General features: G+C 38.0%; 1 protein-coding gene and 1 long non-coding RNA gene across 5 annotated transcripts in view; one reads left to right on the plus strand and one right to left on the minus strand.

Moving 5' to 3' along the window:
* The window catches only part of PPP2R3A (protein phosphatase 2 regulatory subunit B''alpha), a 203,204-nt gene that overhangs the window by 51,382 nt on the left and 135,517 nt on the right, over positions 1-16,305 (plus strand). The window lies entirely within an intron of this gene.
* On the minus strand, positions 1,852-16,088 carry LOC110256302. Its single transcript, XR_002337693.1, has 3 exons — positions 12,230-16,088; positions 7,951-8,049; positions 1,852-1,981 (listed from the first exon to the last, which is right to left on the minus strand). It is a non-coding gene; the product is annotated as an uncharacterized LOC110256302 (long non-coding RNA).

Below are 16,305 nucleotides of genomic sequence, written 5' to 3' on the forward strand. Positions count from 1 at the left end.
GACAAATATATAAAACAAGTTAAAAACAAGTTATTTTAGCATTTTCATTAATATTTTCATTGGAGCAGGAAAAACGCATGTTATGATCACATGAACAGTTTTTACCTGGTTATTTGATTTGTGGCTCTTGTTCTCCTGTGCACATTTTTAGTTACCAGTGACACTAAAGGTTAAAACAATACGTATTTAAGGTTATTACATAATTTGGGTCTAAATATCTTCAGTTGTTCACTGAGCATTTTCGTGATATCTCTGTGTGAGATTTCCTCATTCATTGATTGATAAATGGTAATATCTTTAGTTAATGTGGGTTAGTGCTGGGGGGAGAAACTGTGGAAATTAATTACAAAAATAAGAAAAAAAATCCTTTCGGCAGTACTGATGTGCTTAATATTTTATAAAGAGAAGAAAATAACAACCTCAAAATGGTAATAACAGAAAATCTAACATCTCTTAGGATCTGAGGCATGCTAAGATATTTAGATGTATTATCACACTACTTTCCCCCTTTAAAAAAAAGGTCTGCCTTCTCTGATAACATATCTCAATGTCTCACAACTATTAGAGCCAGAAACTCTTACTATGGTACAGTATTTTGATTTTTTTTTTTTTTTTTTTTTTTTGCCTTTTCGCCTTTTCTAGGGCTGCTCCCGCGGCATATGGAGGTTCCCAGGCTAGGGGTCTAATCGGAGCTGTAGGCACAGGCCTACACCAGAGCCACAGCAACGCGGGATCTGAGCCACGTCTGCAGCCTACACCACAGCTCAGGGCAACGCCAGATCCTTAACCCACTGAGGCCAGGGATCGAACCCGCAACCTCATGGTTCCTAGTCAGATTCGTTAACCACTGCACCATGACAGGAACCCCCAGTATTTTGAATTTTATTTAACCCTCTTGCCACATAATCTTCTGTGGGAAAAAAAAGGGGGGGTGGGGGCAGAATTATTCTAGAAGAGGTGGGCTGCAGAAAGCAGAAAATGTGAACCTAAAGCCAAGAATAGGTCCCACGCAGCACCTTTCCTGTGTCCCTGACTTAAGTGGGTCTCCAGTCTAAGTACACCTATCAAGAAGTGACACACTGGGCTGTAAATGAGCTTCCTAGTTTTTTTGACAAGTGTGGATTGAAATCAAAATCATATTAAAAGACTCACCCAAAGGTCTTTTAAGTAAGTTTCAATATCATAGAATAAAATTTAATGAGATTTCTTTTTTCCCCCAGAGGTACATTTTTTTAAATTGCAGTATAATTAACATACGAATGTCAGGTGTACAACATAATCATTTGATATTTGTATACACTATGAAGTCATCACCACAGTAAGTCTGGTTACAATCCGTCACCATACATAGTTACAATTTTTTTTCTTTAATAAGATGTTGAGATTTCTTCCTGATAAAAGTTGAAAAAGCAGGAAGCCCCCTCTGTGGTGCAATGGGATTGGCAGCGTCTCTGTAGCACCAGGACACAGGTTAGATCCTTAGCACCACTCAGTGAGTTAAAGGATCCAGAGTTGCAACTGCAGCTCAGATCTGATCCCTGGCTGGAAAACTCCATATGCTGCAGGCTGGCCAAAAAAGAAAAAGTAATTCATGAAAAGCTAATTTAAAGAAAATGGGTAATATAGGGAGTTCTCTTATGGTGCGACAGGTTAAGGATTTAGCATTGTCACTGCAGCAGCCTGGGGTGATGCTGTGACATGGGTTCAGTCCCTTGCCCAGGACCTTCCACATGCTGTGAGTATGGCCAAAAAGAAAAAGAAATGGGCAACATAAAATGTTTAATTCAGGAAGATACTTAATGAAAGAAAACAAAACCATTCTTCCTTGACTCAGTTACCTCCTTACCTTTTTTTTTTAAATCTTTCATTTCTTATGAAAGATTTAAAATCAGGAATTGGCAAACGTTTTCTCTGAAGGGCCAAACAGTAAATGTTTTAGGCTTTGCAGGTCACAAGTTTTCTGTCACATCATCTTCTGTGTCTTAAAAAAAAAAAAAAAAAAAATTCCTTTAATAATGTAAAAACATTCTTAGCTCCAAGCCTTAAAAAATGGGCAGTGGGCAAGATTCGGCCCACAGACTGTAGTTTGTTAGCCCTGTTTTAAACAAATAGAAAAAGTGTTGTGAATGATGGAAAAAGCTCTCTTATTCCACCATGTAGCTTTGTCAAATCTTTTTTGCTGTAGCTTTGCTTCAGATCTTTGCTTTATTTAATATTGTCATTAATATCATCATCTTTTTTTAAAAAAAATAATCTCAGATAAAGTTAAAACACCTAAAACTCTCTTCCCTTTCCAGAAGTAACCACTTCCTGAAGAGTCAGTGTTTTTCTCCTGCAAATTTTTATACAGTATTGTTGGTCATGTTTTTTATTACTGTATAAAGAGAAAGAACACAAAGTAGAAAATAAAATCAGAGAGGTAGATCGGAACCAACTTATGAATGAGCTTGTATGTTATGCTAAAGAGTTCTGCAGGAAAGTGGTAGATTCACAGATACAGAGAACAAACTAGTTATTACCAGTAAGGAGAAGGAAGGGGAGAGAGGAAACACAGGGATAGGGGAACAGGAGGTACGAACTATTAGGTATAAAATAAGCCACAAGGATTATTGTACAACATAGGGAATATAGCCAATATTTTACAATAACTGTAAGTGGATTGTGAATCATTATATCATACACCTTTAACTTACATAATATCATATAGCAACTATGCTTCAGCTTTTTAAAAAGTTCTAGAGGGGTAGGGAACTAAAGTAGACTTTAAAGCAGAGGAGTTCTACGTTATGATTTTTTTAAGAAAAAATTTTTAAAGGATTTTTTTAACCTTTTGAACACTCAGAATTTTTCCAGGTATTCAAAACAGTTCAATTTTAAGAGATTTATGTAAAGGGCATGTAGGAAGTATTTTTATATGACGTTGATTATTATTCCTGAGAAGAAAGATTGACTTGATAATATTTTATGTCATTAATATTTTAATATGTATTTCAAAATAATTTCTCAAGAGTGAACAGTATTTGTGGTCCAGATTTGTTGTCCAGAAATACTATTCAAACCTGTATTGGGAGAGGGAGTCAAATAGAAAATAGAGGATACTGAGTGGTTATTAAAGAGGATATTGGTCTAAAATCAGGGGTCAGCAACCTGTGGTCCATGGGCCAAATCTGGCCTGCCACCTGAGTTTGTAAATAGTTTTATTGGGACACAGCCTTTCTCATTCATTTACATGTGGTTCATTACTGCTTTTGTGCTCTGCCTACTAAATTGAGTAGTTACAACAGAGACCTTAAAGTCTAATGTATTTGCTATCTGGCCATTAACAGAAAAAGTTTCCTAATCCTTGGATTAGATATTATTTCATGGTAGGTCAGCAAAGCAGACTTTGGATAAGGTTCAGTGTGATGTTTTGTTAAAGGCATTGGAAATCTTGGAAACATCATTAAGTATCAGTCGTAGAGACTACCAATGGTTGATGGCAGTCAGACAGTGTACCAGTAGAAACAGAAAAATAAATAAGCCCAGAGTTTCAAAATCGTTCATCATGAGTTCTGATCTACCTAGCTTTCTCCCCTTTACTCTCCCGTCACTACCTATCTCTGACTTTTCCACTTGAAACAGGTTCCTTTTCATCCATGCCTTACTCCCTGTGTTTCCTTTCTTTGCTTGTGAATTCTCTATGTTGTTATCTATATCATTGGTCAACAATGAGCATTTGCCTCTCTACATGATTTCCTCACAAAGACTCAAAGTGACAGGAAACGATTCGGTAGGTTCTAGAGTAGCTGATGTACAGATGGGCCTGAAATGAGTTAAATAAGAGAAAAAAACAGCACATTTTTACTTACATGTGGAATCTAAAAAATTAAAGCAAATGAATTAATACAACAAAACAGAAACAGAGTCACATACAGAGAGCAAACCAGTGGTTACAAGTGGGGAGAGTGGAGAGGGGCAGGGCAAGATTAGCGAAGGTCATTAAGAGGTACAGACTACTAGGCAGAAAATAAATAAGCTACAAGGATATATTGTATGGCATAGGGAATATAGCCAATATTTTACAATAACTAAATGGAGTACAGTCTATTAAAAAATGTCAAATCACTATGTTGTACACCTGAAACATATAAATCAACTAAAATTTTTCTTAAAAAATAATAACTTGAGAGAAAGGGGGTGTGGCTGAGGTTTCAGAGGGTTTCATGGTTATAAATAAGTGAATTACTGAGAACACGTTTTGACCTGGGAGATAAAAATATTTTGAAAAACTATACTGCTCTGATAATTTACATAATAATGACACCTTAAATCCACATTTTATTACCACCAGCAGATGGTATTACAGTCATTTTTGGTCTTTTTTTAGCTTTATGGGCAATAGCCTGTTAGGTGTTATTCACAGGTTAAAATAAAAAACTGTAGCCTCCCCTGAAAATTATTTCCACTTAATTTTAGTAAAAACAAAGCCCAGAAGAAATTTCCATTATTGCTTGTCTCAGTTGAAAGTGGAGGGCAGGGGGAAGGATTCCTCAATGGAAAAGATTTTAAACTAAATAAAAAGAAAGGGTTTTTTTAGTTTGTTTGTTTTTTGCTTTTTAAGGGCCACACCCACAGTATATGGAAGTTCCCAGGCTAGGAGTCGAATTGGAGCTATAGCTGCTGGCCTAAGCCACAGCCATAGTATCACAGGATCCGAGCCACATCTGCAACCTATACCACAGCTCATGGCAACACTGGATCCTTAACCCACTGAGCAAGGCCAGATCAAATCTGCATACTCATGGATACTAGCTGGGTTCATTTCCCCCTGCACCACAATGGGAACTCCCGAGGAAGGTTTTTTTTTTAAAGCCACACTATAATATTTAAATCTAGTGAAACCTTACAAATATCACTAATTGAGGAGGAATCCTGTCTGAATTACTAAAAAGTACACATTTAAATTTTAATATATTTCAAAACTTTATTAATTTCAAGATTGAAGAATAAAAATACTGTCAAAGTATTGCCAAATGTGAACTTTAGCTGGACATATTTCAATAATCTGGTAAAGGTCACTTATAGTTGTTGAAAAATGATTAGAGAAGACAGTTTAACATATACAAACAAATGTCAACATTTCGTGAAGTGGACAGTCTCAGAGAACAGCAAAATGGAGCAGAAGGCAAGAAGCTTTTATATGATAAAGAATAAAGAACAACGGAGAGAAAAATAGAAAATATCTGATTGGCTGCAGCTACAAAGTCAACCTTGTTTGGGGAGTTAGCTTGGTGTTTGGGGATTAGCTGATGGAATGTACTGTGTTTCTGGTTAAGCAGCGCATTTACAAGGACACGTAATTATCTAAGTTTTGGTTTGCTAACTGGCACCCAAGGAAGGAGAGGCTCCATCTTGAGCCCCAAAATTTATTTTTTGAAAAGGTAGCTTCTAAGCGCTTAAGCATGCACTGTGTACGGCACACAGTTGAGGATAAAAATGAATCAGACACAGGAACTCAGAGAAGGGAGAGCAACACCCCATTTCGTGGAATTCAAGGAAGTTTCTCTGGAGGAAATAGCATTCAGATATGGATACTGTACTTTCATACAGTAAATTTAGATGTTGATGTTATTATAGTGTTAGTATACTACACTCAGGTTTATTTCTCACATTGTCGAGAACCATTTCCATTCTGTTCCAACACATCAAAATGTACCTTAATCGTCTCCATCTATCTTACAAACATAAGCCTTTGGTCCCAGGGGAATCCAGTAAGGAAGACCAGATAGATAGATCATAAATCCATTATTTCTCTCAAACCCAAGCTCTGTGGTAGTCTAATCTTGATGATCAAGGGCAAATGAAATTGGCTTAACAGAAACTCTCCTTTCCAGGAGAGTATAAGGGGAAATATCAGGCTGCTCTGTTATATTATTATGAATTCCAATTAATAGAATGCACACTAATAAGGTAAAGGGTTAGAAGGATGGGACCCATTTCCCATTAGTTTTCTGCAGTTTTTAAGTCAGACTTTAAGCAGACAGTCTGCCTGAAAGCCTAGTTCAGACCTTTTCTTCTCTTTTACCACTTCAACCTCCAAAATTGTATCTCCTGTTCCCAGAGTTCCCGTCGTGGTGCAGTGGTTAATGAATCTGACTAGGAACCATGAGGTTGCGGGTTCGATCCCTGCCCTTGCTCAGTGGGTTAACAATCCGGCGTTGCCGTGAGCTTTGGTGTAGGTCGCAGACGTGGCTCGGATCCCGCATTGCTGTGGCTCTGGTGTAGGCTGGCAGCTACAGCTCCGATTAGACCCCTAGCCTGGGAGCCTCCATATGCCGCAGGAGTGGCCCAAGAAATGACAAAAAGACAAAAAAAAAATTGTATCTCTAGTTCCCAAACATACATCTAATAAAAATGAAATATTAAAATGAGAGTATGCAGAGAGATTTGTGAATCTCTCCTCAAGTTTCCCTGGACCACTGTCCTTTGTTGGCCTTTATTTAGCAAATGGTGGAATTAAATAATATTTGTTGAATGAATAAACAAATAAGTGAATGAATAATCAAATGAAGGGACTTTTCTTGTCTGCTTTGCCTCCTTCTCAAATGGACACTCTGCCCTCTTGCCTGAAGGCCATCAATTTCTCTGCCTTCGGCTTCTCAAGATGTGTGCAAAAGGACCTGACATCAGGTTCCCTTCTAGGACTTGACAGTGGTGCCTCAGCAAGATTCACAGACCTCTGACCTCTTAATTCCTCTAGCTGTTAGCATCTAAAAACCTGTGGCGTTCTGGGGAAAGTCCTAACACCTTCCCTGGCAAGAGGGGAGAACCCCAGTAAGAGTATAGACTCGTTTACCTTATCCCAAGATGGGGATCTCTTGATTATAGACTGTGAGCATTTTGAGGAGAGGGTACTCTCTTATTCACCATTGCACCTTCAAGCCCTGTTGTGGTACCTCCACATAATGAGCTGTTTGTTTATATCCTGAAAATGTATCATTTCTCCTTAAGAGGTATCTATACATCTCATTGTCCTTCCCCCATTCTTAGAAGTCCTGTCTTCATCCCCATGAATTTAGCTTGAAAAAGACCTTTCTGGCCATTGAATTTCAGTACAGTTGTTTGTTTTTTGTTTTTTGGATGCCCAAGAGGGTCAGAGAAATCTTTCATGGTGAGTAGGATTTGCACTGTTACTAGAATTCAATTTGTTTTTTTTCTGACCCTGATCAGGAATATGTGTCTGAGCTATCATTCCAGGGGGAACTAAGGGCCTTCCCAGGTTAATGATCTAACATAAACTTTTCAAAGTTTAGATATTATATTTTTAAATTTTATATGTATATTTAAATGTAGAATAATTATGAATATAAAATTATAGCAAAGCACACTTTAGGAACCTCATTAAAAGTTTCTTATGGAATATTTAATAAACACTTTTCTGTTTTTACTAGGTTTGTATCCATTCCTTCATTAATCTTAACCAGTTATGTCATTGAGGGAAAATGTTTTTCTCCCCCAGCTTTATAAGTGCTGATGGTTTCTTGGGTTCAGTGCTGGGAATATTTGAGTAGAAATCAGGAGTTCCCGTCGTGGCGCAGTGGTTAACGGATCCGACTAGGAACCATGAGGTTGCGGGTTCGATCCCTGCCCTTGCTCAGTGGGTTAACGATCCGGCGTTGCCGTGAGCTGTGGTGTGGGTTGCAGACGCGGCTCGGATCCCATGTTGCTGTGGCTCTGGCGTCGGCCAGTGGCTACAGCTCCAATTCGACCCCTAGCCTGGGAACCTCCATATGCCGCGGAAGCGGCCCAAAGAAATAGTAAAAAGACAAAAAAAAAAAAAAAAAGAAATCAAAACACACAAAAATACAATAGGGAACCATTCTCCCTTTTACTTCATTTAACCACCATGTAAGTGAATAAAAGTAAAGGTATCTAGCCAGTGGCAAACATAAATTTGCATAATAACCTCACCTTGTCTTTCCCCTGCACCTTTAATGTCTTCTAAGGTCAGGTCCTCTTGGCATCTTCATCCTTTCTAATTAATCAGCATCACTTATCTCAGATATGTCCCTGTCAGAATTCAAAAGAACATGGTAGATATATGTGTACTAATGTAGAAAAATGGACATGATAAATAGGTAATTAAAAATATAAATTGGGAGTTACCTTCATGGCTCAGCAGTTAATGAACCTAACTAGGATCCATGAGGATTTGGGTTTGATCCCTGGCCTCTCTCAATGAGTTAAGGATCTGGTGTTGCCTTGAGTTGTGTAAGTCGCAGACATGGCCTGAATCCCGAGTTGGTGTGGCTGTGGTGTAGGCCAGCAGCTATAGCTCTGATTTGACCCCTAGCCTGGGAACTTTTATATGCCATGGGTGTGGCCTTAAAAAGCACACACACACACAAAAATACACACACACACACACATATATGTATATAAATTGCAAAACAGATGTAACAATGTGACCCCTTTTTATTAATATGTTTGCACACACACAAACATTTAGTAAATTTGCTCCAAACTATATATCCTTCTAGAAGTAAAACATGAAACCTATATATCCAGGTACTGCTGATAAGTACAGCCCTCCTCAGCCTCCGGAAAAGGAACTCACCTTGCTCCTGGTAAGCCCTCAGGTCCTCCTCACAGGCCTACCCAACACACAGCTTCACCATTCTCTGCCTTAAGACCATTAGGACTAATCTAATATTCATCCCTGTTTACATCAGTGACCATAAGAAATCCAGGAATCCAGATCATCATTCTCCTCACCCTACTCTTGTACATACCCTTTTCTAAGTCCAACCATGAAATCCTTTCACCATGCCCTCTTTTTTTTGTTTGTTTGGTTTTTTTTTTTTTTTTGTCTTTTTAGGGCCACACCTGTGGCATATGGAGATTCCCAGGCTAGGGGTCGAATTGGAGCTACGGCTGCCAGCCTATGCCACAGCCACAGCAATGCCAGATCCGAGCTGCATCTGCAACCTACACCACAGCTCATGGCAATGCTGGATCCTTAACCCACTGAGCGAGGCCAGGGATCGAACCTGCAACCTCATGGTTCCTAGTCAGATTCATTTCCGATGCTCCACGACGGGAACTCCTCACCATGCCCTCTTGATCATTCACTGGCAAAATGTCTTAGGTCATCAGACTCTTTTCTAAACTTTCCCTTTCCTTCTTGCTCTACCTGAAACCTGTCTCTCCCTAAGGGTGCTGTAGCTACCCCACCCCCTCTCCCACTGGATCTGGAGGGAGAGTGAGTGTTCTTGCCTTCCTTTGCAGATTCCAGACTATTCTTTTTACCACCTCTCTGAACCTATCCTCACTGAACTTTGACCTAATGTCAGACTCACCACCCAGTCCCTCTCCTTGATTGTAGTTATCTACTAGCCCCCAGGCCCATTCCTTTATTTCTTGAAGATTTAAGCTCCTGGTTTCATGACACTTTCCAGTACTACTTGCTCAAGTTCTTGTGAGTTTTCAGTAGATGAGGCATCCAGTACACAGGCTTCTTGGTTCTTTGATCTCTCCTCCAATGAGCTTGTCCTCTGCTCTTCTTTAGCTCCTCATTCTGTGGTCTTGCATTTATATCAGTGGCTTTAAAAGCATGGTTCCCAATTAACAGCATTAGCATCACCTGGGAGCTGTATAGAAATGCATATTCTCAGGTCTCAGCCCAGACTCTTTAGGTGATTCTGATGCATGATCTTGTTTGAGAACTACTGTCATCATTCCTCATTAAAATTCACTCCCTGAAAACACTCTCAGCCTCTATGCCTTGCCCTCATTTTGTAGTATTCGCTTGGTAAAACTCCAACTCATGTTAAATCGTGTTCTCTGTCTACTTAGATCTCTTTATTTGCACAGCTGACCTTGGCTGGAGATCACACAACTGTACTCAGTGGTCTTGCATTAAATTTATGACCGCCAACCTCCAGTGGGCCTTTAGCACTCTGGCAGTCCTACTATGTTTCTCCATTCCCTCACTTTACCACTCTGCAAATGACCCTTTGGTAGTTTCTTCTCTGTCCTGTAACACCTACTCTTCCATCTTCACCCTCAGTGAAAAACTGTTTCCTATCTTACTGAGAAAACTGAAGCAAATGGAGGAGACCTGTAGCCACCCACCATCAGTACCCATATACTTTCCCTTCCTTCTGCTACTGTGCATGAACAGTCAGGGCCCCTGTCTAAGGCCATCCCCTATACTTTGTGCTCTAAGATCCCATCCTCTCCCATCAACCCAAGAACACTTCTCTAGTGAATGACCCTTTTTTTCCCCTGCAGTCATCAGTTTTTCCCATTTGATCATTCCATCAGCAGATAAACATGCTACCATTCTTGCCTCTTTAAAATCAGGCATCCAGAAGGCACTTTGATTGCTGGCCAGGAGACAGATCTTTCAGTTGCTGTAATTGCAACATAATGCTCACCCCCAGGTCCTTGACCATCGATTCTAGCCTTCTCCTTTGACATCTGTGCATTCAGCCCTTACCCCCAAATTACTGAGAAATCACACACATTCACACCCCCAACAAAGACTGGAGCAAGGTATTTCATAGCACTGCCCCTGTGGGTACATTGACATTCAACATGACAATGTTGGTGGATTGGAAACCCTCTGTTCTAAGCTGAGTTGACTAACATATATAGGCCAAAAATGAATTCATTCTTATGCTCTACAATGAGCAATATCTACTTGAGGGATTTCCTGAAGGAAGAAGGGAGACTAAGAAGTACAGAACTCTAGAAATTCTAAAGATCCAAGAATTATATATAATATGTAATAATGTTAGGCTCTTAATTACCTCTCCTCCCAGATACTAGAAAACCATCTATACCCAAGCCTTAGAACAATGAGAGATAAAAATATTGGATTTGTGGGTTCTTTCCCTTATGGATCATGGAATGTGTTCCCATCATTTGGAGGCAGTTGAAGCAAGACACAAAATTGCTTATTAGATTCCTCCTATTTTGCTGTCAAAAATGTAGTTAAGGCTAGAGGAGCAAAGGAAGCATTGTTCATCACCACCATTACCACCCAGCATCCTTCCCCCAACCCACTGTTTCATTACTTAAGGGTAAAATAACGTTAATAATAAAACAAGCTGTTAATTAAACAATGAGAAAAATCCAAATTAGAGTACAGAGGAAAAGGATATAAAAATTTAGGATTAAGAGTAATTAACTAATTAGCTTATAATTAATTTCCTCTATTAAAACTTATTTACAATGACATTTTAAACAAAGTCTATGATTGCAAGGTATAATTAACCTTTTTTTTTTTTGTCATTTTAGAGCCACACCCATGGCATATGGAAGTTCCCACACTAGGAGTTGAATCACAGCTGCAGCTGCAGGCCTACACCACAGCCACAGCAATTCTGGGTCCTTAACGCACAGAGCAAGGCCAGAGATTGAACCCATGTCCTCATGGATACTAGGCAGTTCATTACCACTGAGCCACAATGGAAACTCCTAATTACCTCTTTTAACTGCTCTGCCAGTTACAACCAAGAAAGGCTTTTTTAACATTGTGATATAAAAGTATGCCCTGTAGTTCATTATATCACTTTGTTCCTACATCAGTAAGATACACATAAAAATAAAATCACAGAAAAAATAAAGTGCATAATTCAGTAGGTTTTAATACATTCAACAAGATTATACAGCGCTTAGCACTAATTCCACGACGTTTTTATCACTCCACAAAAAAAAAAAAATGTATATTTGTTAGCAGTCACTCCCTCCAGCCTCTGAAAATCACTAATCTTCTTTCTGTCACCATGGATTTGCCCATTCTGAACATTTCCTGTAAATGGAATCATGCAATATATGGTCTTTTATGTCTGGCTTCTTTCACTTAGCGTAATGTTTTCGAGTTTTATCACGTAGCATGCATCAGTACTTCATTCTTTTTATGGTTAAATACTATTCCATTGTATGACTATACCACATTCTGTTTATCCATTAATCCACTGATAGACATTTGGGTTGTTTCCACTTTTTGGCTACTATGAATAACACTGCTGTGAACAAGCTTTTTGTGTAGACAGAAAAAGGCCTTCGATTTAGCATTTTTAAGTTTTTCAAAACAGCCAGCTCCTTTTTAAAATCAGAAGTACCCTATTGATATAGCGAAACTTCCTGTTTAATATGTAACTTTTTTTTCCCTGTAGCATCTTATGAGCAAAATCTTTTGATGTCACTTCATAGTGACTCTCCTTCTGATTCTGACACTCACCTCAACATGGGTCCTCACAGCTGAGCCGATTTCCCAGTCTTGCTGTGCTATGCCTTTCTGTCACTCAGATGTTCACAGTTTTGCTGCCTTGTTTATGCCAATAGGTCTTCTTAACTCTGAGCCTTGATTGATGCTATCATCTCAGTCTCCAGAGCCCACTTCATCTGAGGCTGATATGACTTTACATGCTGGTTTATAAAATGAAGGCTATACTTATTTTGGCCTGGTACATTGCATATACAACACTGTTTAGCAGTTTTATACAAGTCAAAATAAGTGATTCATGTCTTCAGGAAATGTTCTGGATTTTCTTTATCCTGTGTAATCAACCCATTGTTTCTGAAAAAATCCTATAGAGCTGATTTTTTCTGGAGAGAGAAAATTAACATTGTATACCCCCATTCTCTTCATTATCAAATGAGGGAGGGCAGGGAGTTATGAGAGTTCTAGTAAATACATCCTGAGTTTCAAACTAAAACTCAAAGAGTGAATTCTACAAAAATATAATGTTAGGTGTCATACAATTTCATCTTTTCTATCTCCTTCCCAGTCTCACCCTCGTTCAGAGTACAGGCTCTTTCTGGATGCCTCAGTTCTGAAGGTCATTTAAGGACGTGACAAGGGATGATATCTTTTCTTGCTTGATATAGTGAAGGCTATACTAAAAAAGATTCTTTCATTTTTAGGGTCATTGCAAAGGGGCCAACCCCACTTCTATGTATCCCTGCCAGGGAACCTGGTAAAACTCTGTAACCTAGGAATCCACCCCACAGCTGGTTCTCTTTGAGAACCCCACAGCTGGTTCCTCCTTGCTTAAGCATGCTTACTCTGGGGAAACATATATGCAATGGTAAGAGAGGAAAGGAATGCCAGTCGAGGTAGCAACTGATATATCCCACAAGAGAGCTGGATCTTGAGGTAGCAACTGATATATCCCACAAGAGAGCACTGGTCCTTTTCACCCTCTAGTCAAGCTCTCTTAAAACAGTTGCCCTGAAGACCAGGGTGAGCCTATGGTCTAGACAAGACAAACTGTGTCTTTAGACAGTATATGTACATGAGTGATTTGCAGGCCAAGAAGAGTTGCAAGTTTCTGTGTAGGAAACATCTACTGTTGGCTAGCTATTTTATTAAGATGGCTTCATGTATGCTACAGAGGGCAGGAAAAAATATCTCATGGTTTATTCCAGAAGGACATTGGGAAGACCCTTACAATTGACTCTTTCCATTATAACTACCCAACTTTCCATCTTTCTAAATTTAATTTATAAACTGTATGTTTATAGCTTTCTCTTATTCCTCATTCTGTTTAGTCCCTCTAGGAGACACCTCTCACCTAGAAATAGCTCTTCCCTTTGTGCACACAGACACATGTGTTGTACTGCTTTCTCTGTGATCAAAGTAGAGAGAGAAGTGAGTAGATCAGAGGCCATGTTTGCATCAATCGCAAAATTCCTTTTGTTTGATCTTTTTCTGGTAAAGACGAGGTCATTCTAAAAACCATGTTCTTTGCTGCTCTGTTCCCTTCAAACTAACTCATATTTTCAGATTCTTTCTAAAACCAAGCAGGTATATACTTCCATACAAATACAAGTAAATAAGTAAAAAGCAAATAAACATCATGATAGTTTGTCTCTATCGGTAATTCATTGCCACAGACCAATTCTTTTCTAATCCCCTTTAGGGGACCTGGCCTTCCCTCTGAATTTTTTGGAAAGCAGTTAGATAAATAAAAACTTAGAGCTTATTTCATCAAGAAAAAACATGGCAAGATGTTTTCTCCTTGCTTAAGAGGGTAATGGGCCAGGCTTTTAACCACTGTTCTGACTTTGAAACTCCAGAGATTTTTGGAAAGTAAACGAAATGAGAGTATTTGTTGTACTTTGCCCCAAACCAACATTGTACTAGGTGCAGTGAGGAAAAGAGGGGATCACTTCTTTATCATCTTCATATCCTCAGCACTCAGCAAAGTAGCTGCACGTAATAACTAGTCATAAAAATATTTCTTGAGTGATTGAATGACTTTAAAATTAACCCTACCCTCAAGAGTTTAGATACTATTGGAAAATATTGTCAGATGATAAAATATTGCAGTAGAAGCCCTTTTACCTGACAGTGATTGGGAGGGATGGTTACTCAGTAGGGAATCATAAACTCTGTGTGTATTAAACATTTTATTCAACTTGAAATAATATATTCAGATCTTTTATTATAGGTCCAAAGCCTTTTCTTTGTGAGCAGGTGTCATTACTGACAACTGAAGATTCATGACATCATTCTTTGATAAATCACACTCAGTACTTTTAACTGATTTCTAGTTTCGGTTTCATTAAAGTGGAGAAGGAACTTAAGTCAGTAATCAAGCATACCTTGAGTGTAGATACCTTCTAGGTTTTAATAATTTTTCCCTTCTATCTCATGATAAATTTCACAGCAAAAAAAAAAAAAAAAAATTAGTAGTATTTTGCCTCTACGGAGTTTTTGTAAAACATTCAACTTAGGATTTTTTTTTTTCTCCAATTAGAAACATCAGATCTCTTTTCCCACACTTACATTTCATTAGATTATGTAATTGAATTGAATACTTACTGTAAAAATACAACCAGTATAAACAGGTGTGGACAAGTACAACCACTTTTATTAAGCATAAGACTGAACTACTGAGATAAGAAATACGAGAGCATAACAGAAACTAAACTGTTAGCCATGAGTCAGTGTGCATTGCTAATCCAGAGAACAAATGGAAGTCATTAGAGAGACTCGACAGTGTTTCATAGACTCTTTTATGAAATAGGTAAAATTTAAGTTGGATTTTGAAGGGTGGTAAAGGGTGTATAATTTGAGGAGAGGAAGCATTCGCAGAAAGGGGATGAAAAGTCAGCCCCCTGAAGCCACGGGTTGATGTTGGAAAGGAGAGGAATACAACTTAAAGTGTGGCTTAATTGAAAGAGCATTAAATCACAAATCTAAAGTCCTAATTGCATTCCTGGAAAATTTTTTTAATGTGTTAATTTGGAGGTAAATATCAACAGAGGAATTAGAATGTTAGAGGCAAGAATGTAGGAAAAGCCACCTAGCTCAGTGAACATCTAAGCCATGTGAGAGGAAATTTGGGGAAAAGAAGGAAAGGCCCAGGTTGAGCATCAGGTCAGTGGTTTCAATGAAATCCTCTTTAAATCCTAGTATATGTATAAATATTTAAATCCTAGTATATATTTAAGTCCTAGTGTATTGAAAGCTTTCAGGTAAGATTTTAAAGGAGCGGAGAATTCTACCTAAAGAGAAATTTAAAAACTGCAGGTTTAGATGTATAGGCCCAGTATACACATTATATAAAGTGTTGTTAAAATGTCTCAAAATCAAGAAAAAAACTGAAGTTGTAGGAAACAGTGGAAAACCAAAGAATTTAATTCCCTCTAAATTAGACAAAGATTCAGCAGAAGAAAGTCATAAGCTCTTTTTGGTTTGGGGTTTATTTGCTAATACTTGATGTATATTTTTTAAGAGTGGAAAATACTGATTGAATAATATGGTTGATTAAAAGTAAATATGAAGTCTAAATGGTAAACATGAGAGAATACTTGAAGATTCACTTGTAAATAACTGAGACTGATGTTTTATATGTGATAAAATAATAAAATATATTTTAAATCTGAGATTTCTTGAAAGATGCTTAAGAAAAACAAGTCTCACAGATTCACGGTGTATTATGTCATTGCTACTTAATGATCTTTTGTACCTTTCTTATAGCAAAATTTCCTTCACTTCCATGTATCTAAAGCTGCTTTCTTTGGGCATTCTGTCTCTATACTTTCTTAACCCATTCTTTGGATAAATTTTCAAATGTATCCAGATTCAGAATCACTTCAAAAAAAAAAAGATCACTAAGATAGTCTTCTGCAAAAAAAAAAAAAAAAAAATTATTTTTAGATTTGAGACTAATATGTCTCTTTGTATGTTACCATTTGAAGATAAAAGTGTTTTTCTCTGTATTTTGGATATATCTAGTGGTTTTGGATATTTGCTTCTGTTCAAATAAGAATTAAAAAACAAACAAAAAAACCCTCTTCTTAAAA

Source organism: Sus scrofa, chromosome 13 (assembly GCF_000003025.6).
Source record: "Sus scrofa isolate TJ Tabasco breed Duroc chromosome 13, Sscrofa11.1, whole genome shotgun sequence".
Classification (NCBI taxonomy): Eukaryota; Metazoa; Chordata; class Mammalia; order Artiodactyla; family Suidae; genus Sus; species Sus scrofa.